The sequence below is a fragment of the Sapajus apella genome, unplaced genomic scaffold, assembly GCF_009761245.1.
Source record: "Sapajus apella isolate SASKATOON/1434 unplaced genomic scaffold, GSC_monkey_1.0 scaffold64, whole genome shotgun sequence".
Classification (NCBI taxonomy): domain Eukaryota; kingdom Metazoa; phylum Chordata; class Mammalia; order Primates; family Cebidae; genus Sapajus; species Sapajus apella.
In genome coordinates, this window is record NW_022437004.1 from 6,298,829 (window position 1) to 6,325,555 (window position 26,727).

General features: G+C 39.9%; 1 non-coding gene and 1 pseudogene across 1 annotated transcript; both read right to left on the minus strand.

Annotated features, from left to right (window-relative positions):
- Positions 1-26,432, minus strand: part of LOC116530026 — a 49,769-nt pseudogene extending 23,337 nt beyond the window's left edge.
- Positions 18,371-18,487, minus strand: LOC116530059. The gene has a single exon (XR_004259809.1). It is a non-coding gene; the product is annotated as a U5 spliceosomal RNA (small nuclear RNA).
- Positions 26,433-26,727: the final 295 nt, after the last annotated feature.

The following is a 26,727-nucleotide window of genomic DNA, read 5'->3' on the forward strand; positions in this document are numbered from 1 at the left end:
CTGATTTTCAATGTGAAAGCAAAACATTAAAACTATTCTTGAAGTTATTTCTAAACAGAACTAACAACAGAATCATCTGAATTATCAAAATCATCTATTTTGGGAAAACTGAATTTATCAAATGAATCTTCAGCCACCAAGTGTCCGAGAATAATGTTAATTAACATCATATATAGGAATGCTATGTTTTTTAGGATTTGACATTTTTAGTCATAGAGAATTACTATATTTTGCCATGGAAATACCACTACTAAAAACAGAATGCTATAAACAGAATGATGTATTTTTTTCTTTTTCTTTTTTACGACAGAATCTCCCTCTGTCACCCAGGCTAGAGTGCAGTGGCACCATCTTGGCTGACTGAAACCTCCACCTCTCAGGTTCAAGTGATTCTCATGCCTCAGCCTCCCGAGTAGCTGGAATTACAGGCATTCACCACCACGCTCAGCTAATTTTTGTTATTTTTTAGTAGAGATGAGGTTTCGCCACTTTGGCCAGGCTGATCTTGAACTCCTGGCCTCAAGTGACCTGCCCACCTCGGCCTCCCAAAGTGCTGGGATTACAGGCATGAGTCACCACTCTCAGCATGAATGATGTCTTTTGTTTACAAAGCTGATGTACTGGAGCAGTGCAAAAAATAATAATAAAAGCGAGATATTTCATGGCAAAGTTATCTCGAGGTAAATGCTGCAGCAGCAAGTGCTGCTGGCAAGTATTCTCTGGGCAAATGGAAAAAGGGTTAATGAATGTTAATTCAATTAATGTTAACAAGCTCCTAATGGGAAATACATGGATCTTTGAAATAACATTAACCTAGTAACTACAATGGAAGTTAAGGTCAGAACTAGCCTGGTAGTTTCAGAAAACATGAGAGGGCTGGGCCCCTACTTCCCAAGGTTGGCCCTTCACTGGGCACGGAAGATTGATAGCCAAACACCATGCCTTTTCTGATGCTGGCTTAGGTGAACTTATCAAGCCAGACTCCCTGGTTTGGCCATCTTTTTATCCCTACAGTTGTCATCATCTATTTTCCAGACTGGAGTACCTCTCATATGAGCAGCTGGATACAACTGCCCCTACTAGAGGCTTGTACTTCTGCTGAAGGTTAAAGATTTCTCACAGGTTGAGTTCTCTGGGAAGAACACCCTGAGATGGAAATTAGCATGCAGGAAGTTTATTATGAAGTCTCTTGGGATCAATACCTGTTTGGTATGGGAAGAAACCAAGATTGAGCAGAGGGAGAATTTGGCTACAATATAGTCACCACAAGGCCTTAGGGACTCGCTGGGGAGCTGTGAAGTTGGAGAGTTGCCTCCAGTTGAAGTAAGGGGGCCTGGTGGTTGATGATGTTGAGCACCTTTTGATGTACTTTTTGGGCATTTGAATATCTTCTTTAGAGAAATGTCTATTCAGATTCTTTGCCCATTTTTAAATTGGGCAATTTGTCTTTTTATTGAGTTATAAGAGTTCTTTACATACTGGATAAAATTATTTTATTATATATATGATTTGCAAATATTCTATGGTGTCTTTTTACTTTCTTGATAGTGTGCTTTGAAGTACAAATTTTTTCTATTTGATGAAATCCAATTTATTTTTCTTTGGCTGTTGTGCTGTGGTGTCATATCTAAGAAATCGTGGTCTAATCCAAGTTCTCAGCTACAGTTTCTTCTGGATTTTATAGTTTTAGCTCTTACATTTAAGACTGATTGTGAGCTATCTTTTGTATATGATACACAAGTAAAAATTCAACATGGACAACAACCTATACACTGTAACACTTGGCCAAATTACAAAGCAGTTGAGTGAGGCCCTCTAAAGGCTTAAAGTAAAAAAGAATGTTTTCTATCAGAACGCCTGGTTGTGTGTATACTGCCATGAAAGGCCTGCAGTTCTTGGCACGTTGCTACAGTACATTCAATATCCTGAATACAGTTTGCAGAGATATATATGGCTTGCGTGCATCATAACATCTTCTTGTACCTGAGGGCCTACATCTTGTGCGTTGCAGGATGTTTAGCATAATCCCTGGCTTCTCTACATCTCTACCCACCTGCCTGGGTCAAAGATAGATCCTTCAGGCACACTGGGTGACAGTGCCCACTCCCCAGTATTTGCACAGGCATGTGGCTGACAAGTCTGTCCTTAAAGCTCTGAATATGTAAATCACTGCAGGTAACATAGAAGAAATGAAGAAATATTTTAAAGAGATTAATCAGACTTTAGGTTAAACTGATCAAATATATTAGAGGTAGCCTTTAGAAAGTTTTCAAAGCAAGCTGGGCATGGTGGTATATGCTTGTGGTCCTAGCTACTCGGAAAGCTGAGGCAGGAGGATCCCTTGAACCTAGCCTGGGCAACATAGCAAGGCCCTTGTCTCTGGGGGAAAAAGAGAAAATTTTCTAAGTAGAAGAGCAGAAGAAAAGAAACATTTTAAGAGCTAAATTGATGTGTGCTCAGGAAGAAGTATCCTTGATAAAGCATCCTACCTAGACCTCAGCAGAAGAAACTACCAATTCTGGTTGGGTGGTTGTACGTAAGAGAGTTTAACCTGAAATAATAGTGAAATTTAAAGCTAACAAAATATCTTAAAGATCTGGACCACAGGCATTAATCGGCTGAGGAAGTAAAAGCTAACGAATTCATTTATAAAGCTTAAAGAATTAAATTAATTTAAGCTAGTTGAAGTTAAGTTGTTTTGCAACTATATTCCACCTACTTTTATAATGTTTGTACCCTAAGATTTCCTTTCAGGAGAGCAAACTAGTTTTTTTTTTTTTTTGGAGGTGGAAGACGGTGATGTGAATGACCAGGACCCTGTGTAGGCCTAGGCTAGTGGGTGTTCGTGTCTTCGTGTTTTGTTTTTTTTTTAAAGAAAAAAAAAGAAGAAAGAAAGAAAAAAAAAAAAAGAATGAAGGAGAGGAAGAAAGAGAAAGAGGAAGAGGGAGAGAGAACGGGGGTGTTGCTTTATTGCCTGGGCTAGAATTCAGTCTAAAAATGGTTATGCCTATAATTGTGCTTAATAATAGAGACATGAAAAAAAAAATGAGGGAAGAAAATAACAGACAAGCAGCCAACCAATATTTCATTGAAACCTGTAAATAGATGTGATGTGGTACTGATAAGAGTGTATATTTTGTGTATTTAAAGTGGAGAGTTCTATAAATGTTAATTAAATTTACTTGTTCCGGATCTGAGTTCAAATCCTGGATATCGTTGTTAATTTTCTATCTTATTGATCTGTCTAATATTGATGTTGAAGTCTCCCACTGTTATTGTGTGGGAGTCTAAGTCTCTTTATAAGTCTTGTATATCTGGGTATTCCTGTATTGGGTGCGTATATATTTAGGATCTTTAGCTCTTCTTGTTGCATTGATCCTTTTATCATTATGTAATATCATTCTTTGCTTCTTTTGATCTTTGTTGCTTTAAAGCAACTCCTGCTTTTTATTTATTTATTTATTTTTGCTCTCCATTTGGTTGGTAAATCTTTCTCCATCCCTTTGTTTTGAGTCTTTGTGTATCCTTGCATGTGAGGTGGGTCTGGATGCAGCATACCAATAGGTTTTTGGCTTTTTTGCCTGTCTGTGTCTTTGGATTGGGGGATTTAGTTGATTTAAATTTAGAATTAATAATAATATATGTGAGTTTAATACTGCCATTTAATGTTAGCTGGTTGTTTTGCCTATTAGTTGATGTAAATTCTTGATTATGTTGATGCTCTTTACTTTTTGGTATTTATTAGAAAGGCTGATATTGGTTGTTCCTTTCTATGTGTAGTGGTTCTTTCAGAAGCTCTTGTAAAGCAGGCCTGGTGGTGATGAAATCTCTGAGTGCTTGCTTGTTCACAAAAGATTTTATTTTTCCTTCGCTTATGAAGCTTAGCTTGACTGGATGTAAAATTCTGGGTTGAATGTTCTTTTCTTTAAGGATGTTGAATATTGGCCCCCACTCTCTTCTAGCTTGTAGGGATTCTGCTGAGAGATCTGCTGTGAGTCTGATAGGCTTCCCTTTATGGGTAAACTGACCTTTCTCTCTGGCTGCCCTCAGTATTTTCTCCTTCATTTCAACCCTGGTGAATCTGGCGATTATGTGCCTTGGGGTTGGTCTTCTTGAGGAATATCTTTGTGGAGTTCTCTGTATTACCTGGAGTTGAATATTGTCCTGCCTTGCTAGGTTGGGAAAGTTTTCCTGAATAACATCCTGAAGTGTATTTTCCAGCTTGGATTGATTCTCTTTGTCACATTCAGGTACACCTAGCAAGCGTAGATTAGGTCTTTTCACATAGCCCCATATTTCTTGGAGACTTTGCTCGTTCCTTTTTATCCTTTTTTCTCTAATCTTGTCATCTTGTTTTATTTCATTAAGTTGGTCTTCAACTTCTGATATCTTTTCTTCTGCTTGATCGATTCGGCTCTTAAAATGTGCATAGTTCACGAAGCTCTCGTGTTGTGTTTTTCAGCTCCATTAATTCACTTATATTCCTCTCTAAATTGTGTATTTTTGTTAACATTTCACCAAACCTTTTTTCAAAGTTCTTAGTTTCTTTGCATTGGGTTAGAACAAGTTCTTTCAATTCACAGAAGTTTCTTATCATCCACGTTTTGAAGGCTGCTTCTGTTAATGGACCACACTCATTCTCCATCAGGCCTTGTTCCGTTGCTGATGAGGAACTGTGAATCCCTGTAGAGGGAGAGGTGTTCTGATTTTGGGTATTCTCAGCCTTTTTAGGCTGTTTTCTTCCCTTTGTTATAAATTTATCCATCTGTGGTCTTTATAATTACCATCTTTATAATTGGGTTTTTGAGTGGACGTCCAACTTGTTGATTCCCAGCGCTAAAATCTGAGCAACCCACTGTGCCGGCCAAAACAGTGGCGTTATGATTGATGGTGCTTTTCTGACTCTGCACCAAGAACCGCAGCACCAAGACAGTGGCAAAACTGCCTCACCGGCCACAAGAGTCATTCTGGCGACCCGTGAGGCTCCTCCAAAAATTTGTCTGAAAGTGTGGTGTCCTCTCGTTCTCTGCGCTTTCACTGGGAGCTACAATCCTGAGTTGCTAGTGATCAGCCATCTTGGATCTCTCTAAGATGAAAGCAAATTAGTTTTACTGTCTAATCAGTTAACTAAACATGCTGTTCTGAGAATTGAGAACTGAAAGGGTTTAAGCCTTAAGTAAAATGCAGGACAAGCTGGGCACCTTTGCACACACCTCCGTTTTCAGCTACTTGGAAGGTTGCAGTAGCAGATCTCTTGAGACCAGGAGTTCAAGGCCAGCTTGAGCAAAATAGTGAGACCCTGTTTCTAAAAAAAAAAAAATTGAATAAAATTTCTTGCTTTTGTGAAAAATGGAAATTTATGTGCAAAACTCATTTATTCATTCAACAAATACCTATTGATCATCTATTTGACAGGATGTTATTCTAGGCACTGGGGATATCACAGGAAAAAACCCCCACAAAGTCTTGACTCTCCTGGAGCATATGTTCTACTAAAAGAGCCAGATAATAAAAAATACTTTTTTCAAGTGGTGATAAGTACTGTGAAGCAAAAAAAGGAGCAGAATGACTGAAATGTTTTGTTAGATATGTGGTAGTCAGAGAAGGCGAAAATTGCTCTGGTCCAATTAATCAATATTGTTCAATAAAATTATCAGTCATCAAGCACTTCTTGGGTGCCTTCCAGAATAATAATAGCAGTATTTGAATACTTCTAGTATCAAGCATTATTTAACTTATCCTTACAACAAGTCCGAGGTAGGTATTATTAGTCTTTCAAATTTGCAGTAGATGAAACTGAGCCTGAGAGAGGCTGGCTGTTCTAGTTATCTATTGCTCTGTAACAAAACTTCCCAAAACTTGTTGGCTTAAAATAACAACCATTACTTCTTTGCTCATAACTCTGCAGTTTGGTTAGGGCTTGATGACCAAACACTTGGTGATGAGCCAACAGCTTGTAGACTCCACATGGTGTCATCTGGAATGGGGCTTGGAGGCTTGATGGAGCTGGAGGATCCACACCTGAGATGGTCTCATACACAAAGCTGACATATTGCACTGGCTGTCAACTGGAAGCTCAGCTGGGGCTGTTGGGAAAGAGCCTCATTGCTTCACGGCCTCTACAAATAGCAAGATTAGGCTTCTCACAGCATGGCCGTCTCAAGGGCAATTAGTTGTCTGAAATGACCACTGGCTTTCCCCAGACCACAAAAGTAAAAGATGCCATGTGTATTGGTCCGTTTCTCACACTGCTATAAAGAAATACCTGAGACTGGATAATTTAGAGAATAGGTTTAATTGGTTCATGATTCCACAGGTTGTACGGAAAGCATGGCAGCATCTGCTTCTGGGGAGGCCTCAGGGAGCTTTTTCTCATGGCAGAAAGCAAAGCAGAAGCAGGTATCTTCACATGGCAGGAGCAGGTGGAAGACAGTAGGGAGGTGCTACACACTCTTAAATGATCAGATCTCATGAGAACTCACTCACAACACAGCACCAATGGGGGGTAGTGCTAAGCCATTAATTAAAACTCTGCCCCATGATCCAATCACCTACCACCAGGCCCCACCTTCAACGCTGGAGATTACAATTTGACAGGAGATTTGGTGGAAACACAGATTCAAACCATATGACCAGGACTTCTTAATAGCTTCACCCAGAAGTCTCATAAGGTCACTCCTGCCACATCCTCCTGGTAAAAGTCAAGAAGTCAGACCCGATTATCAGAGGGACTACACAGGGGCATGAATAATGAATACCAGGACACATGATTCATTAGGAGTCACCAATATAATTGGCTACCACAGTTTACCTTTGGCTTCTACCTTTTTTTTTGTTTTGTTTTGTAGTCAGGGAGCCTGATGAGCCAGAATAGGTTTTCAGAGAGTCTCCCTGCCTTTGGCCTCAAATGATTTATTTTCCTCCACAGGCAAATTGTACTCACATCTCTGAACATCTCCAAAGTCTCATTTTATTTTTGTATTGGTCCCAAATCTATATCTACCTGGGATCCCTATTTCATGGTACCACCATCTACGCAGATGCTTAAGCCAGAAACTTACTCATCTCCCCCTCTCTCCTCCCATTTCAATTTAGCATCCTATATTGCTAACTTTACTTCCTAAACAGCTCCTAATGCATTCATTTCCTTCCTGTTTCACCTCCTCAATTCTAAGCTACCAAAATCCGTTACCTGAACTACTGTAAAAAAAAAAAAAAAAAAAAAAACCAAACCCTCCAAATAATACCCCTCACCCCCTTTTGCTCTTCCTCTAATTTGGTGGTTCTAAATTAGGTATGATGTTCCCCCTTGGGGACATTTGGCAATGTCCAGAGGCATTTTTGGTTGTCTCCTCTCAGGGGGCGGGTGCTCCTGTCATTTGAGGTAGAGAAGCCAGGGATGCTTCTAAACATCCTACAATACACAGGACAGTCCCTTACCACAAATAATTGTCCATCCCCAAATGTTGATAATGCTGAGGTTGAGAAACCTTGCAATCTTTTTACCACCAAGTAGCCAGAAAATTCTTTTTCAAAGGCAATCATGACAACACACTTCTTCAAGCTCTTCCTATTGATTTTAGGTTAAGACTGTGAATCCTTTTTTTTGGTCTATAGGGTCTACAGTGTAGCTCCTTCCAGCCTCTTTCATCTCCGCTTGTGCACTCTCCCTCTTTCTTTTTGTGTTCCAGCCACATGGGTCTTCCTTCAATTATCATATACACACTGTGTCTCACCACAGGGCCTTACTTACCCTTTGTTAGTAATGCTCCTCTGCCTAACCCCTGCCCCATTACCAAATACACACACCTAGTTAACACCTGTTCATCTTTCTGATCACAGTTCAAATATCTCTTCCTTAAAGATTTCGTTAACCCTCCAGACTAGGCATGAGTTCTCACAGCCCTATGAAACTTTCATTCACAGCAGTGTATATTTATGCACTTATTTGTGTCACTATTTGATTAGTGTCTTGCCCCTCCCTACACACTAGATATAAACACCAGGAGGGCCAGGTCATGTCCATCAGGTTCGTGTTGTAATCCCAGTTCCTACTGCAATGGCTGATATACAGTAGCCACTCAACAATATTTTAAAAATTAGTAGTCTTTAATTTTTAGAACAGTGTCAGGTTCACAGAAAAATTGAGCAGGTAGTAGAGTTACCATATAACTCCCCTCCTCCACCTCCAGTTTCCCCTATTATTAACATGTTGCATTAATGTGGTACACTTGTTACAATTAATGAACCAATATTGATATGTCATTATTAACTATAGTCTATCATTTACATTAAGGTTTATTCTCTGTGTTGTATAGGTCTATGGGTTTTGACAAATGCATAATGTCACATACACACCATGACAGTATACAGAATTGTTTCAACTCCTCAAAATCCCCTGTGCTTCACCTATCCATTCCTCCTCTGCCACCGCTTCCTGCAAACTACTTGTCTTTTATCTGCCTGTAGTTTTTTCTTTTCCAGAATGTCATATTATTTGACATCATACAGTGGGTAGCATTTTCAGATCGACTCCTTTCGCTTAGCAATAGGCATTTTAGGTTTCCTTCATGGAAACTTTTCTTTCATGGCTTCTTAGCTAATTTTGATCAAATAATGATATTCTACTGTATAGATATACCTGTTTGTTTATCTATCTGTGGAAGGACATCTTGTTTCCAGTCATTGGCAATTATGAATAAAGCTGATATAAATATTTGTGTACAGGTTTTTGTGTGAACATACTCATTTAGCAATGATGACAGCTCTTATTGCTTTACCTCCTTGTCAGCATTTAGTCTTGTCAGTTTTTTTATTTTGGCCATAGGTGTGTAGTAGTATCTCGTTGTTTAATTTTGTATATTTTGAATACAAGTTCTTTACCAGACATATATTTTGGAAAAAAAAAATTCTCTCAGTTTGTTTCTGGTCTTTTAATTCTCTTAACAGTATCTTTAGAAGAGCAGAAGTTTTAATTTTTAATTAACTTCAACTTATCATTTTTTAAGTCCGTGGACTGTGGTTTTGGTGTTTCCTCTAAAAACTCATTGTTAAACCTAAGTAACATAGACTTTCTCCTTTGTTATCTCCTTCTGTAAGTTTTATAGTTTTGAATTTCACATTTCTGGCTACTCTCAGTAGTATTTGTTAAATAAATTAATGAGAGCTAATGGCAATAGAAATGAAATAGAAGAGCTTGGGTGAGAAGAAAATTACTGGCTTGATAGATTTAGAAGGCATCAGCATGCAAAAAATACTTAAAGCCTGCTGGGAACCCATCTTGAAAACTGAGTTGCTTTCAGACATAGTTGAGATAGGCAGCTGACCAGAAGGACAAGATTTAGGGCAAACCAATAGGTCAGAAGAGATCACAAGGACCTGATTTATTGATCAGAGATTGAGGAGAGGCAGTCCAGTACCCTGGAGAGCTCCCAGAGCATCTATATTTTCGACACATGGGAGCTCTCAAATGCCCCTAGCTGACAGCATTTGAGTTCTCTCAAAGTCTCACAAGACCAGAAACCTATATAATGGCACTGCATGAATTTCAATAACTCTTCTTAAATATTATAACAATATAAAATTACAACAGTATAAAAAATTGAGAAATAGGAACACGAGGAAAATAAAATTCTACCACATAGAGAGGACCATTAAGTATATTCGTTATTAATTGATGATGAATTGACACGTATAAATGAATCCTATTTATTCATTCCCATCTTCCTTTGCCAGAAATCCTTCAAATGCTCCAATTTAATGTATAAATTCTGTGGAATTAAATTTTATTATCTAAGATTATATAATTAAATATACTTTGCTTCAGTTATAATTATTATTTGTGCCAATCCCTTGTCCCTGGTGTCAGAGAGCCAGTGAAGAGAGAGCCAGTGAAAAGTTAACCTAACTGAAAAGAGCCAGTGAAGAGAGAGTGAGTGAAGAGAGAGCCAGTGAAGAGACAGCCAGTGAAAAGTCAATTGAACTGGATTGGGATACCAATTGGGATACTAAAGCTTGATTAGATGTGTAGTTTTCCATCCAATACCAGTCCTCTCCTTTCTTGAGCTCCAGATGCATTGCAGTCATAGCAACCTCTTTATTTGCAGTGTAATTCCCCCTGGCTGAATCCAATTTCAGCACAATGGCAGAGAGATATTTCTCAAGGATGGACTTATTTTAAAGCTTCTTATGTTTCTCTTATTTCTATATAAGACAGTGGTTAAAGAGTAGTTTCCAAAGTCAAACAAAACTGGATTCAAATCTGTATATTGTATGACTCTGTACAACTTGCTTGTATTCTCTATCTCAGTCGTAGAATTAATACTATCTTCTTCATAAGATTGTTTGAAAAATTAAAATAGCATGTGCAAAGTACTTTTCATGCAGTTTGGTACAAGGTAAACATTCGGTAAACGTTATTGTTATTTCTGTTACTATTGTTATTATCATATGAAAGCTCAAATTTAGTTAGCATGTTAGTAGACTCAAAGTATGTCGGCAGCTCAGAATAACAACCCTTTTTGTTTTGGGAAATAGCTCTCTCCAACTATAATTATGTGCTTCTTGTGGTGCAGTTAATGTTACAAAAGACTCCTCCTCTCTGCCTATAAGGTGGGTATTGATACAGTTTTATTGGTCAAAATATCTCATCCTCTTGGCTATAGCACCTGGCCTAGGTTGGGCATGTGAGCTAAGCCTAGCCAGCTAGAATACTTCCATGATATGCAGAACAGTTTGGAAGTTCCCCAAAAAACTAAAAACAGAGCTCCCATACTGTCCAGCAATCCCACTCATCATTATATACCCAAAAGAAAGGAAACCAGAATATCAAAGAGATATCTGTACTCTCATGTTTGTTGCAGCACTGTTCAAAATAGCCAACATTTGGAAGCAAGCTAAGTGTCCATCAACAGAGGAATAGATGAAGAAAATATGGTACATATACACAGTGGAGTATTATTCAGCTATAAAAATAATGAGATCCTGTCATTTGCAACACATGGATAGAACTGGAGGTCATTACGTTAAGTGAAATAAGCCAGGCACAGAAAAAGTTTGCATGTTCTCACTTATCTGTGGGAGCTAAAAATTAAAACAATTGAAATCATGGAGATAGAGAGTAGAATGATGGTTACCAGAGGCTGGGAAGGGTAGTGGGTGAGCATGTGGAGGAAGTGGGGGTGGTATATGGGTACAAAAAATAATTAGAAAGAATGAATAAAACCTAATATTGGCTAGCACAACAGGGTGACTATAGTCAAAAAATTTAATTGTACCTTTAAAAATAATTGAGTATAATTGGATTGTTTGTACCACAAAGAATAAATGCTTGAGGTGATGAATACCCCATTTACCTGATGTGATTATTATACATTGCATGCCTATATTAAGATATATCATGTAACCCATAAATATATGCACCTACTATGTACCCACAAAAATTAAAAATGAAAAAAGAATACTTCCCTGGGATTTTTTTTTTTAGCTAGAGCTATAAGGTGGGGTATGGAGGTAAAAGAGGAGGTGAAGGTAGTGAATTCCTTTTTCTTAACTGATTTCTATACTTAAATGTAACCTTGCTGAAAGCTGTTTCCACTACATAAAGAAGCCATCTGCAACAGAGAATGAACGTACCATTTAGACAGGAGCAGAAACAATGAGAGAGGGCGGGAGGATCATAACATCTTTCTACTCTGTATTTCCAGACAACACCAAGAGAAGGGGTCCCACCCTTCTGAGGCTTGTTTTGGTTGCAATAATGACCCTTGCAATAAAAAATGTCTTGACCCATATAAGTCTCTCACAATGAGACCCAACTGCCTTTCCAAGCTTGTTCTTATTCTTTACACTAGGTTCCACTGAACATTTTCCTCATTCCTAGGATGTGTCACACCCTTCACACTTCTATGCATTTGCACTACATCTTAATTACTTATCAATGCCATTGCCTCCAGACTCTGAGCTCTGCAGCCCACCTTGTGGAGATATATATATGTATATTGTATATTTATATATATATACACATATATATATGTATATTTGTGTGTGTGTGTGTGTGTGTGTGTGTGTGTGTGTGTGTGTGTGTAATTTTTTTTAAATTTTACTTTAAGTTCCTGGATACATGTGCAGAATGTGCAGGTTTGTTACATAGGTATACATGTGTCATGGTGTTTTGCTGCACCTATCAACTAGGTTTTAAGTCCCACATGCATTAAGTATTTGTCCTAGGGCCGGGCGCGGTGGCTCAAGCCTGTAATCCCAGCACTTTGGGAGGCCGAGGCGGGTGGATCACGAGGTCAAGAGATCGAGACCATCCTGGTCAACATGGTGAAACCCCGTCTCTACCAAACATACAAAAAAATTAGCTGGGCATGGTTGTGCGTGCCTGTAATCCCAGCTACTCAGGAGGCTGAGGCAGGAGAATTGCCTGAACCCAGGAGGCGGAGGTTGCGGTGAGCCGAGATCGCGCCATTGCTCTCCAGCCTGGGTAACATGAGTGAAACTCCATCTCAAAAAAAAAAAAAAAAAAAAAAAAAAAGTATTTGTCCTAATGCTCTCCCTTCCCTTGCCTGCCACCCCTCGAAAAGCCCCCATGTGATGTTCTGCTTCCTGTGTCCATGTGTTCTCATTGTTCAACTCCCACTTATGAGTAAGAACATGCGATATTGGCTATACACATTTTAAATGCTTGTATCCTGTCCTAACAGTGGATAGCACAGTTCTTCACATATAGAAGAACATAGATAACATTATTAAACAAATGAATATCCATTTTAAAATTTATGTAAGGGCTGCTCCGTGATTTATGCTCTGTGCCAGAGGAATTTTCAAGGAAAGGATGTAAAAAAGGATAATGCCCTCCTATCTCTAAGTAGCTCAGAGTCTATTAGGAGAGTCTGACACGTAGTGAATGCTGTAAGAGAAAAAGAAATGAAGCACTTAGGTATATATTATCTCATTTAGTCTGTATGATAAGGCTTTAATGTTGATGTTCTTATTTTTCCCATTGAGCTCCCCAAAAATTATCAGCTGTGAGAGTTTAAGAAACTTGCCTAAGATCACTCCACAGGTAAAGTAACAGAGGCTGGCTGGCAACTGAAGTCCTCTTTCCTCCAAGGGTTCCTATCTCTGCTACTCAGTGGACAAATTAGCAGTGTGAAGCAGAAAAAGGAAGAAGGTTTATTCTTCTTGCCATAGTATAATTCATTCTCTCTCTCTCTCTATCTCTCTCTCTCTCTTTCCTCCACCCAAATTTTGATGATTTAATATTCAAAACCTTGTGTCATGAGCAGGGTATGTGGAGATGGGAATTGGAACCTAGCCCTGTGACTCTTAATTGAGTGATTTGTTTTGACTGCAAACACACTTTTCAATCACTCACCTTAAGTTTTCAACTGCCAAGATAGCACTACTATCACTTGATGGCAGCACACCCAAATTCTTATGGGATTGGAGTAGGGGGGAGATGACTTGATGAATCTAAAATTATTAGGTAATAGTAACAGTCAAAATTTAAATTTTTTATGCTTCTGAAAGTTGATGTCATGCCACTGCACTTGGAAAAGATGATATGATGCTTAATTTTAGATTCATTTGTATAGTTTCAATAGATTCCATAGTTAAAACTTATGCTTTATAGATATAAGACTATATAGCTATATAGACAAGGAGACTCAGACAATTTAAAATAATAAAAACACTAACGCCTTTCTGGCTAACTTCACGAGGGTACAACTTGACAGCCCTTGGCTTTATGTCCACAATGTGAAAGCATTCTTGTTTCCTACCCAGGGATTTCACTGTTGACCTTGAGGCATGAGACACAATAAAAACCCACAGTAGCCATGTAGACAACTCAGAGATGCAAGGCAGGGATCTTAACACCCTGGGGAGAAAACTCCTCACCAATGTGAGATGGGAGCTGGTGGATGTATTCTTCTTCTTTCCTCCCCCAGTGGACTGAGAACTACCTTCATCTCCATGCAACTGCCTTTGTTTCTGCTTTCAATGTCTTTATTGTCTACCTTCACTAGTTTTTCAGCTGGCAAAGAGGTTCCTCCGCCATCATCTCTTAAGCCACAGCTTTCACCCCTTTCCCTGCTGCTGCTGCCCCTGCCTTCTCCTTAGTCACTACCTTACATCCCCCACCCTTCTCTTGCCCCTGCTCTGGCACTGAGAAAGCTATCACTTTGTCTTTTTACCCCAATCTCAAAGCCCTCACTGTGCTCAGGAACCCTGATCTACTTAGATGATAACAAAAATATTTTTTTATTTTTAAATTGTTTTAAAGGTTTTTTTTTGGAGACAGGGTCTTGCTCTGTCACCCAGAATACAGTGCAGCAAAAGGGTGCAGAGAAGGGTGGGGGATAGAAGGTAGTGAATAAGGAGAAGGCAGGGGCAGCAGCAACAGGGAAAGGGGTGAAAGCTGTGGCTTAAGAGATGATGGCAGAGGAACCTCTTTGCCAGCTGAAAAAGTAGTGAAGTGCTCGTTGTAACTTTGAATTCCTGGGCTCAGGTGATCTTCCTGGCTCAGCCTCCTGAGTTGGGACAACAGGAGTGTGCCACTATGCCCTGCTAATTTTTATTTTTTTATTTTTTTGAAACAAGTTCTCACTCTGTTGCCCAAGCTGGAGTACAGTGGCGCGATCGTGGCTCACCGCAGCCTTGACTTCCTAAGCTCAAGTGATCCTTCTGCCTTAGCCCCCCAGCAGCTTGGACTACAGGCATATGCTACCACACCTGGCTAATTTTTGTATTTTGTGTAGAGACAGGGTTTTGCCATGTTGCCCAGGCTGGTCTTGAACTCCTGGCTCAAGTGATCCACCTACCACAGCCTCCCAAAGTGATGAGATAGCAAGCAAAAGCCACAGCGCCCAGCTTCTTCTAATTTTTTTAAAATTTTATTTTGTAGAAACAGGGTCTTACTATGTTGGCCATGCTGATCTTGAACTTCTGGCCTCAGGAGATCTTCCCTCCTTGGCCTCTCAAAGCTCTGGGATTACAGCTGTGAACCATCACAACTGGCCTTGTTTTCTTTTTAACATAGAGGACTCCATATAAAAAGTGCTTTAATCCCAGATGAATCACTAAAAAAGGAATACAGTCGTGGTAATTTAGAGTGAGAAAAAACTTAGAGATTATCTAGTTATCAAACTCCCTTGCTTTATAGATGAAGAAATTGAGATTCAAGAGATAAATGACATGCACATGTTTATATGGTGTTCCTATTGGTATATTTATTACTGCATAACAAATTACCCTAAAACATAATGGCTTAAAACAACAACTTTATTATACCTAAATATTTGGCAGGTTAGCAATTAGGACAGATATCAGCTGGGTGGTTGTTTTCCATGTGGTTGACTGAGGCCACCTGGTGGTATTTAGCAGGCAGATGGCTGCCTGGAGGGTTCAAAATTGGCTCATCAACATCTCATATTTAGGGTGGATAGACCGGAAGCCTACGCTCAGTTGAGACTCAATCAGAGCACCTGCAGGTGACTTCTGTTTTATGATGGTCCCAGGGTAGTTAGACTTCGTACCTGACAGTTCAGGACTCCCAGAGACAGTGTTCCAAAATATTAAAAATAGAAGCTGCCAATTTGTGAAGTTCTCTGACCAGATAACATCAATCAGAGAGAGTAGGAGTAAAGCTGAACAATCAAAAATCTTCAATAAATATTGAATTGAAACTAAGAGAGCTTTTTAATACCGATTTTCATGAAACTCTGACTTTTCCATTAATTGTAATCAGAGTCTGAATCACACTGAAGTCCTGAAAGGAGAGGAGATAGAAATTATTCTGGATGCTACCATTATTGTCATTTGCATGTCTGTCTCTGTTACTTTTTAATTTTTTTTAGAGACAGGAGGGTCTTGCTATGTCACCCAGGCTAAAGAGTGGTGACCATTCACAGGCATGATCATTGCACACTACAGCCTTTAACTCCTGGGCTCAAGTGATTCTCCTGCCTCAGTCTTGGCACCATAATGACCTTGATCAAATTAATTAATTTTTTTTGAGACAAATATTCACTCTGTTGTTCAGGCTGGAGTGCAGTGGTGTGATCATGGATCAGTGGTGCGCTGCAGCCTTGACCTCCCCAGGCTCAAGGGATCTTCTCATCTCAGCCTCCCTAGTATCTGTGACTATAGGCACGTACCACCATTCCCGGATAATTTATTTTTGTATGTTTTGTAGAGACAAGGTCCTGCTGTGTTGCCCAGGCTGTTCTTGAACTCCTGGGCTCAATTGATCCACCGCCTTGGCCTCCCAAAGTGTTGGAATTACGGATGTGAGCCACCACGCCCAGCCAATCAAAATAATTTCTGATCTTAGTGCCTATTTGAAAAATAGGGATAATAACAGGGTTGTTATGCAAATGAAAAGAGATAATACATGCAAAGTAATATAATGTTGACTATTATTATTTCAATCTTCTTTTCTCCATCTATCTAACCATTTTTCAACTTTGTACCATTCATTGCTCTTGTTGCACTTTGTGCTTACTGTTACATTTGCCAATCTGGCTTGTAATTTTCTTCCTACTTCCTTGAAGGTAAGAACAGGATCTTATTTACAGTGATATTCCCAGTGTCTGGTATGTAGAAGATGCTTGTCAGGGAACAAACTTTTTGGCCAGGCACGGTGGTTCACACCTGTAATCCTAACACTTTGGGAGGCCAAGGTGTGCAGATTGCTTAAGCTCAGGAGTTTGAGACCAGCTGGGCCAACATGGCGAAAACCCATCTCTACAAAAAAATTAGCTGGGTGTGATAGCTTGCATCTGCGGTCCCAGCTACGTGGGGGTGCTGATGCAGGAGGACCACTTGAGCCCAGGAGGTGAAGGCTGCAGTAAGCTGTGTTTGTGCCACTGCGCTCCGGCCTGGGTGACAAAGTGAGACCCCATTTCAAAACAAACAAACAAAAAACCAAATTTCAGCAAATTAAATTTCAAAGCTTTGATTGAGTTATTTTAGTGACTCATGAACTAAGCAGCAGCTAATCTACAAAACAAAAAGGAGCTCTGATGAGCTAAACAGAATGGGTGAGTTTTATAGGCAGAAAAAAGCAGAAGCAAAGAGAAACAAAAAACAAATAGTAGATTGACCATTTCAGGGTTAATTTCCTTATAGGGATAAGGAAATCTTCTTGGCCTAATGGGATTTGGCTATTATCTCTTAGGTTTTGGTTTGGTAACGTGATACTGTAGCATGGGTGATTCCATTTTGGACCTGCTATGTTTTCTTTAACATAAATGAATGTTAGCCGGGCGCGGTGGCTCAAGCCTGTAATCCCAGCACTTTGGGAGGCTGAGGCGGGTGGATCACGAGGTCAAGAGATCGAGACCATCCTGGTCAACAGTGGTGAAACCCCGTCTCTACTAAAAATACAAAAAAAAATTAGCTGGGCATGGTGGCGTGTGCCTGTAATCCCAGCGACTCAGAAGGCTGGGGCAGGAGAATTGCCTGAACCCGGGAGGCGGATGTTGCGGTGAGCCGAGATCGCACCGTTGCACTCCAGCCTGGGTAACGAGCGAAACTCCGTCTCAAAAAAAAAAAAAAAATAAAATAAATAAATAAATAAATAAATAAAAGTTTTAAAAATAAATAAAAAAATAAATAAATGTTGAGGAAATGAAGACTTTTTTTTGGCTATTCTAACCCTAACTAATATTCTCTCTTTTGAATGCATATAATAATTATAGTATTCACTACACAATCTAGCATTTAATTATTTAATGTCTCTTACTGCTTCATACATTGTATTTCTTCAATTAGATTAGATATTCCTTGAGGGTACACAGTAATCTAATAAATACATGTTAAATTATAGAAAAATATACAGTAGGCACTTAACAAATTATTGTTAAATGAATGAGTGAAACACTTTACCTCTTGCCTTTCTATTAATGACTTGCCCATTAATATTTCTAGGATCTTAGTTGTTAGAAGAAAAATAGGAAAGGAATAGTTGAGTTTTGCTTCAGTGGATGGTGGTATGTAAGTATCCTCTGTCACAAATTCACTTAATTACTTTGGAAAGTTATTTATAAGGTTATGGGAATCACTGTCATATTTATAATGCACTACCACTTGGCAACCAATTACATAACTTCCTATGTTTCACTTATACTCTCTCAAATCTTTTTGATATTAGTTGCATGGCACACTTAGTTTAAGAGAAACTGCTTATTTAAAGTAGCAAAAAGATATTCTCCCATTTCAATGAAGCAAAAAGGTTTGTCATGACTCAAAGTACAATGAAATATATTTTATAGGCTGAGGTTGTATTATTGATAAGAATTTTGCTTTACTTTGCTATGAAGATTTTCTATGATAAATGCTCCAAAAGTTTTTTTTTTTCCTTAGCCCTGCCTAAGCAGGACATCAAAAAATTTGATTATAAACTCATAACTGTTCCTCTCTATGGAAATCTTTAGTAAAAGGTGAAAGATTCATTCATTATGAAGAGAAATCAGAGCATCCAAAAGTTTTAATATGGCTAATCTTGAAAGTTCTGGCCACTGGTGGCAATGGAGCCTGGGCGAGCTGGAGGTGCCTGGGGTATGGAGCAGTTGGGCCTTCTGGTCTTGCAGAAAGGTATCATGTGAAGGCCAGGAGTAGTGGCTCACGCCTGTAATCCCAGTGCCTTGGGAGGCTGAGGTGGGCAGATCACCTGAGGTCAGGAGTTCGAGACCAGCCTGACCAATATGGTGAAACCCCATCTTTAAGAAAAAAAAAAAAAAAAAAGAAAGGTATCATGTGAGTAGTGGTCTTTGACTACTGACACTTGCCATAGCTCACATTAAGTGTGATTTGAGGATTGAGCCTTCCAGGGAGGAAGTGAGCTGAGAAACAGTTCCTAGCACCTGGAAGCATCCTGTACCTAAATCTTTTCAGGACTCCAGAGTCCCCATAGGGATTTTCTCCACTAACTCCATTTCTGGAGCATCTAGATCCTGTCAATGTCTTGTACATTACAGTCACCACCGAATGTATACATTTTTGTTTTAAAAAGATGGCTGGGCACAGTGGCTCATGGCTGTAATCTCAGAGCTTTGGGAGGCTGAGGTGGGAAGATGGCTTGACCCCAGGAGTTTGAGGTTAGAGTGAGCTATGATTGTACCATAGCACCCTAGCCCAGGCAATAGAGCAAGAACCTGTCTTTAAAGAAAAAGAGAAAAGTTTTATGGGCTGTTCAGATACCAAAGAATGTTTTTGGGTAATTTTAAAAATGTTATGTAGGGTTAATTTGAGGATGCAGAAAGCACTCATCACTCCTAGAGGGCTTTCTACCTTTAGATAAGGCTGGAAAAAGAATAAAAGCTCTGGGCTGGGCACCATGGCTCATGCCTATAATCCCAGTACTTTGAGAAGCCAAAGCAGGTGGATGGCTTGAGCACAGGGGTTAAGAGACCAGCCTGGGCAAAATGGAAAAATCTTGTCCCTACTAAAAATACGAAAAAAATTAGCCAGATGTGGTGGTACCTGCCTGTAGTCCCAGCTACTTGAGAGGCTGAGGTGGGAGGATCACCTGAGCTTGGGAAATTGAGGCTGCAGTGAGCAGAGATTGTGCTATTGCACTCCAGCTTAGGCAACCAGAGTGAGATCCTGTCAAAAAAAAAAAAAAAAAAAAAGAAGGAGGAAGAGGAGGAGGAAGAAGAAGAAGCAGAAGCAGAAGAAGGAGGTGGAGGAGGAGGGAAAAAAAAAGAAGAAGGAGAAAAGAAACTCTGGAGTCAGATTTATCCTAGACAATTTTAATTCCAGTTTTGCCACTGTGCTGGTCATTATCTTTGACCTTCCAGGTTGATTCTCTGTCCTTTCTTTGCCCTGGTCTGTGTCCAGGCAAGGCCTACTTCTCTGGTCTCTATTACCCCAGCTCACTTGCCCTCTGGCTTCTGGTTGGGTCAGGCCACCATAAAGGCATCTTATAAGATTAATGTATGGAGATCAGAGGGCACCAGGAAAGAAAGGTCAGAGTATTTATTGTACACTTCACCCCCATAGTCATATCCACTGCTAGAGTGACCAGCTTGGCCCAGCTTGCCCAGGACTTTCCTAATTTTAGCACTGAAAGTCCTACACCCAGGATGGTTGGTTGGTCACCTAATCTATTGGCCTTCTCTTCCAAGTTTCCAGCTTTAGCTGGGTTCAAGCTCCCTCTCCTCATCTCATTTCTTTACCTTCTCACCATCTCTCAACCCACTTCTGTCTCTACCAACATGACCCCACCATCCATCCTCTTCTCTGTTCATGTGTTGGTTTATCTACCTCTTCATCTATTTTACTATTAATGCCTACATTGATGATTCCCAAATATACATCTATAGCACTCCCCTGCCCTCATATTTGGAGTGCTAACATTTATTGAAGGCTTATTCTGTGACAGAAACAGTTGCAAAGATTTTATAAGCGTTATCTTATTTAATCTTTAGAATGAGCTTGTAAGGGAAATAATATTATTATCTCTATTTTAGCAGATCAGGAAACCAGACATTTAAAAGGCTAGTAACCGGTGGATTAGCCAATTTTCAGACTCTGCCCTATGTGACTTCAGAGCTCCTACCCCTCAGGGAGATCCTATCTGAGCATCCTCTGTGTTCTTCCTCCTTCTCTGGTTCTAGTTTCCCTGATAACACTCACCTCTGCCTCAAGTTTTATGTATATCTATTTGTCTGTTGTTGTTCCAAGAGGACAGGTACTTTGTTTCCTTTGTCTCTGTATACCACTATCTAGAACTGTTATTCTTAAACTTGAGCATACATCAGAATAATCTGAAAGGCTGGTAAAAAACACAGATTGCTGGGCCCCACCCCCAAAGCTTCTTTTTTTCTTTCTTTTTTTTTTTGTTTTTTGAGATGGAGTCTCACTCTGTCACTCAGGCTGGAATGCAGTGGCGTGACCTTGGCTCACTGCAAACTCTGTCTCCCAGGTTCAAGCAATTCTCATGCCTCAGTTTCCTGAGTAGCTGAGACGACAGGCGTTTGCCACCACACCCAGCTAATTTTTGTATTTTTATTAGAGATGGGGTTGCACTATGTTGGCCAGGCTGGTCTCAAACTCCTGACCTCAAATTATCCACCCACCTTGGCCTCCCAAAGTGCTTGGATTATAGGCATGAGCCTATATATATATATATATATATATATATATATGTATCTCCACCTCCTGGGTCCAAACAATTCTCCTGCCTCAGCCTCCTGAATAGCTGGGATTACAGGTGCATGCCACCATGCCCGACTAAAGTTTTGTATTTTTCACCATTTTGGCCAGGCTGATCTCAAACTCCTGACCTCAGGTGATCCACCTGCCTCGGCCTCCCAAAGTGCTGGGATTACAGGTGTAAGCAATTGCACCTGGCCAGGAATGTACTGTAGATTTATAGTAAGTTCCCAGGTGATGCTAGTGCGGCTGTTCTGGAGACCATACTTTGAGAACCAAGGGCTTAGAACATCCCAAGCTCAATCAAGGTAAGAAAACTGATTATTAATTGTTGAACTAGTTAATTCATTCACTTGACAAGTATGACAATTGACAATTACTTGAATTCCCTCTGAAAATGAATAAAGGAAATACTTATTAAGTTAGTATTTTCAAATCTCTTTAGGGAGTACCTCTTCACTCACCAGAGAAGCTAAGAGGGAAAGTTCCAATTTGAACAATGGGTGGACAGAGGTAAGCTAGGAAAAGGAAACCTTCTATTCATTTTTTAAAATTGTGGTGAAACATACCTAAATAAACAAATGAAAAAGTTCCACACACGAATAATAGCTGCCACAGTTACAAGGTTGTTTGGTTTTATTAAAAGATATGCATTTTAGAGCAGTTTTAAGTTCATGGCAAAATAGTAGATTTCCCAGATATAGGCTTACTTCATTTTTTTAATTATGCTTCACAGATACTGAATTTTTTTTTTTTTTTTTTTTTTTTTTTACAAATTAAATATTTGGGGCAATGTGGCATCAAACAAATATACTAGTACCATTTTTCTGACAGTATGTGGTCATTTTGTGTCTCTGTGTCACATTTTGGTAATTCTGACAATATTTCAAACTTTTCATTATTATTATGTCTGTTATGGTGTTCCATGATCAATGATCATTGATGTTTCTATTGTAATTATTTTGGGGTGCCATGACTGTGCCCGAATAAGATGGCAAACTTAATTCATGAATGTTTTGTGTATTCTTACTACTCCACCAACCAGCCGTTCCCCTATCTCTTACCCTCTCCTCTTGCCTCCCTGTTTCCTGAGACACAAAAGTATTGAAATTAGGCCAATTAATAACCCTACAATAGCTCTAAGTGTTCTAGTGAAAGGAAGAGCCACCCATCTCTCACTTTAAATCAAAAGCTAGACATGATTAGGCTTAATGAGGAAGGCATATTGAAAGTTGAGATAGGCCAACAGCTAGGCCTCATGTGCAAAACAGCCAAGTTGTGAATGCAGAGTAAAAGTTCTGGAAGAAAATGAAAAGTGCTACTCCAGTGAGCACACAAATAATAAGAAAGTAAAACAGCCTTATTGCTGATATAGTGAAACTTTTCATGGTCTGGATAAAACATCAAACCAGCTATGTTCATTTTTGTAAACCAAAGCCTAATACCTGTATTAACAAATCTAGACTGTAGCAGTCAGAGTAGACTAAAATATGCTGGGTGGCAGACAACTTCAAACTGCAGTGGCTAACACAACAAAAGTTTGTTTCACCATTTTGAATATTCACATGCAAAAAATTTCTTTCTTGTAACAGGGTCTTGCTCTGTTGCCCAGGCTGGAGCTCAGTGCCAAGATCACAGCTCACTGCGGCCTCAACCTTCCAGGCTTAATTGATTCTCCCACCTTAGCCTCTCAAGTACCTGGGACTACCAGTGCTTGCCACCATGCCCAGCTAATTTTTTTTTTTTTTGAGGCAGGGTTTTACCATGTTGCCCAGGATGGTCTCAAATTCCTGTGCTCAAGAGATACCCCCCACCTCAGCCTCTCAAAGTGTTGGGATTACAGGCATAAGCCACCACACCCAGCCACAAAAAGATTAATACAGACCTATACCTCTCACACTGTGCACAAAAATTAACTCGAAATGGATCATAGACTTACATGTAAGTGCTAAGAGTTCTTAGATATAACACCAAAACCATGTGTATTTTAAAAAGATAAATAAGATTTCACTGAAATTAAAAAAATTTTTCCCTTCAAAAGACATTAAGCCTGGCAAGGGTGGCCTGCATCTGTAATCTTAGCTCCTTGAGAGGCTGAGGTGGGAGGATAGCTTGAAGCCAAGACTTCCAGACCAACTTGGGCAACATACAGAGATCCCATCTCTAAAACAATTAAAACCAAATTAGCTGGCAGTGATAGTGTGCACCTGTAGTCTCAGCTACTTGAGAAGCTAAGATGGGAGGATTGCTTGAGCCTAGGAGTTCGAGGTTTTGATGAGCCACTACTATACTCCAGGCTGGGCAACAGAGTGAGACCTTGTTTCTGAAGTGCAGGGGAAGACACCATTAAGAAAAATGAAAAGAGAAGTCATAGACAGGAAGAAAATTTTGCAAATTATGCTTCTGTTAAAGAACCTAAATCTAGAATATATAAATAACTCTTACAACTTGATATAAGAAGACTGCCTGGTTAAAAAAATACTCCAAATATTTGAGTAGACACTTCACTAAAGAAGATATAAAAACAGCTAACAAGCCAATGAAAAGATGCTCAATAGCACTAGCCATTAGGGATGTGAAAACTGAAACCACAATAAACCACATCACTCCAACTATTTTTTTTTTTTTTTTTTGGTGGTTGGGGGGGTGGGAATAAGAAAATAACTTTATTTCATTGTGGCGAGTGGGCAGATGTCCAGCCTCCTGAAACTGCTTCTTGGTGCCCACCGCCTTGGTGACCTTGAGCACATTGAAGCATACAGTCTTGCTCAGGGGCGGCATTCGCCTACTGTGATGATGTCACTGATCTGGACGTCCCTGAAGCAGGGGGACAGGTGTACAGACATGTTCTTGTGGCACTTCTCGAAGTGGTTGTACTTGTGGATGTAGTGGAGGTAGTCTCTGCAAATGACAATGGTCCTCTGCATCTTCATCTTGGTCACCATGCCAGAGAGGATCCACCCTCGAATGGAGACATTACCAGTGAAGGGGCATTTCCTGTAAATGTAGGTGTCCTCAATAGCCTCTTCGGGTGTCATGAAGCCCAGACTGATGTTGTTGCAGTATCGTGGGAGCTTCTCCTTGCCAGTTTCTCCCAGCAGGACCGTCTTCTTGTTTTGAAAGATGGTCGACTGCTTTTGGTAGGCACCCTCGTTCTGAATGTCCTGAACATCTTCCTGGCCACCTGAAAAAAGGAAAGCCCACTCCCACTATTTTAAATTATTATAATTGTTATGTTTTTAGAGACGAGGTTTCACTATATTGCCCTGGCTTGTCTCAAGCTTCTAGGCTCAAGCCATCCTCCAGCCCTGGCCTTCCAAAGTGCTGGGATTATAGACATGAGTCACCGTGCCTAGCAACCCCTACTGTTATGAGTGAAATCAGAAAGATAGACAACAAGTATCAGTGAGGATATCAGGAAACTGGAAGGCTTACATATTGCTTATACTTTGGAAAACAGTTTGGCAATATCTTAAAAAGTTAAGCATAAACTTACATACAACTCAGCAATTCCATTTCTAGGGATCTATTCAAGAAAAATAAAAAATGAATATCCGCACAAAGACTTGTACACAAATGTTCCTAGTAGTCTTATTCATAATAGCTCCAAATTGAAAACAACCTAAATGTCCTTCAACTGGTGAATGGATAAACAAAATATAGTGCATTTGTTCAAATGGAGCTCTATTTAGCAAAAAAAGGAAAGAACTACTGATTGGTACAATGTAGATGAACCTCAAAAACATTATTCTGAGTGAAAGAAGCCAGATGCAAAAGACTACTTATTGTATGAGACCATTTACATGAAATTGTCAGAAAGCAGATAGCCAATTGCCTAGGATTGGGAGTGGGAAGGAGGGTTGACTGCAATGGGCATAATGAATTTTTGGGGGGCGATGGAAATGTTTAAAAGCAGATTGTGGTAATGATTGCACAATTCTAGTCACTGCTTATTGTAGACATTTAGGAACTGAAATTGACAGACAGTCTATCTCAACACAAGCTTCCATGATTACCACAGCATGGGGGAGGGAGATGTGCCTCTGCTTCCTTTTTTTGAGACGGAGTTTAGCTCTTGTTACCCAGACTGGAGTTCAATGGCACGATCTCAGCTCATTGCAACATCTGCCTCCTGGGTTCAAGCAATTCTCCTGCCTCAGCCTCCCGAGTAGTTGGGACTACAGGTTTACGCCACCATGCCCAGCTAATTTTTGTATTTTTAGTAGAGACGGGGTTTCACCATGTTGACCAGGATGGTCTTGATCTCTTTACCTCGTGATCCACCCACCTCGGCCTCCCAAAGTGCTGGGATTACAGGCGTGAGCCACCATGCCCGGCCATGCCTCTGCTTCTTAAAGATTCTCCTGACAAGTGATACATGTCACCCGTTTTATTGGTCAAAGCAATTAACTTCAGGAGTGCAATTCTTTTTTTTTCTCTTTTTTTTTTTTCCTTGAGACAGAGTCTCCCTCTGTTGCTTAGGCTGGAGTACAGTGGTGCGATCTTGGCTCACTGCAACCTCTGCCTCTCAAGCAATTCTCTGCCTCAGTCTCCTGAGTAGCTGGGATTGCAGGCGTAGAGTACCACGCCTGGCTAATTTTTGTATTTTTAGTAGAGATGGAGTTTTGCCATGTTGGTCAGGCTACTCTGGAATTCCTGGCCTCAGATAACCTGCCAGCCTTGGCCTCCCAAAATGCTGGGATTACAGGTGCGGCCACAGCGCCTGGCCAGAAAGTGCAATGTTACTATGTGTCTGGAAGAGAGGGAAACCAGAATACTTGTGAACAACCCTAAGGATGATCACAGAAATATATACAACAATAAAGGGTACAGTTTACTCTGACCAGAGTTCACTTTGCTTTATACTTCTGAAGGACCACAGTTACAGCAAGTATTTTTTTTTTTTGAGGCAGTCTTGCTGTCACCCAGGCTGGAGTGCTGCAGCAGCCTAGATTTCCTGGGCTCAAGTGATCCTACCACCTCAGCCTCCTGAGTAGCTGGGACTACAGGGAGGTGCCCAGTTAATTTTTAAATATTTTGTAGAGGCAGGGTCTTACTATGTTACCCAGACTGCACACTGGTCTTGAACTCCCCAGCTCAAGTGATCCTCCTAACTTGGCCTTCTAAAGTAGTGGGATTACAGGTGTGAGCTGCTGGTGCCTGGCCAACAGGTATTCTTCATGTTTTACTGTGACTCCCTGAGTGTCCTTAAATCACTGAACACTTGGTTTTCTTAAATATTTGCTTACACCTTTGCACTCACACATTTGCATAGAAAAATAAACTTTTTTTTTTGATAGAGGTGTAATTGACTTCTCTAATGTATAAGGATTAGAATACTTTTGTGTAGCCAGAGCCTAAAAGACCAGTAAATGGCAATTACAGGAAGGCAAATTATACATCTACATAAGGAAACATTTTCAAATTATTAGAGTTTCTGAGGTGGAAATGAATGCCTTTGAAGTATTGAATCACTGAAGATTTTGAAGTTGAGGCGTGGTGTCCACTTCACAGAAATGTTGAGGAAAACTTAGACGAAATGTTCTCCAAAACAGGTGTTCT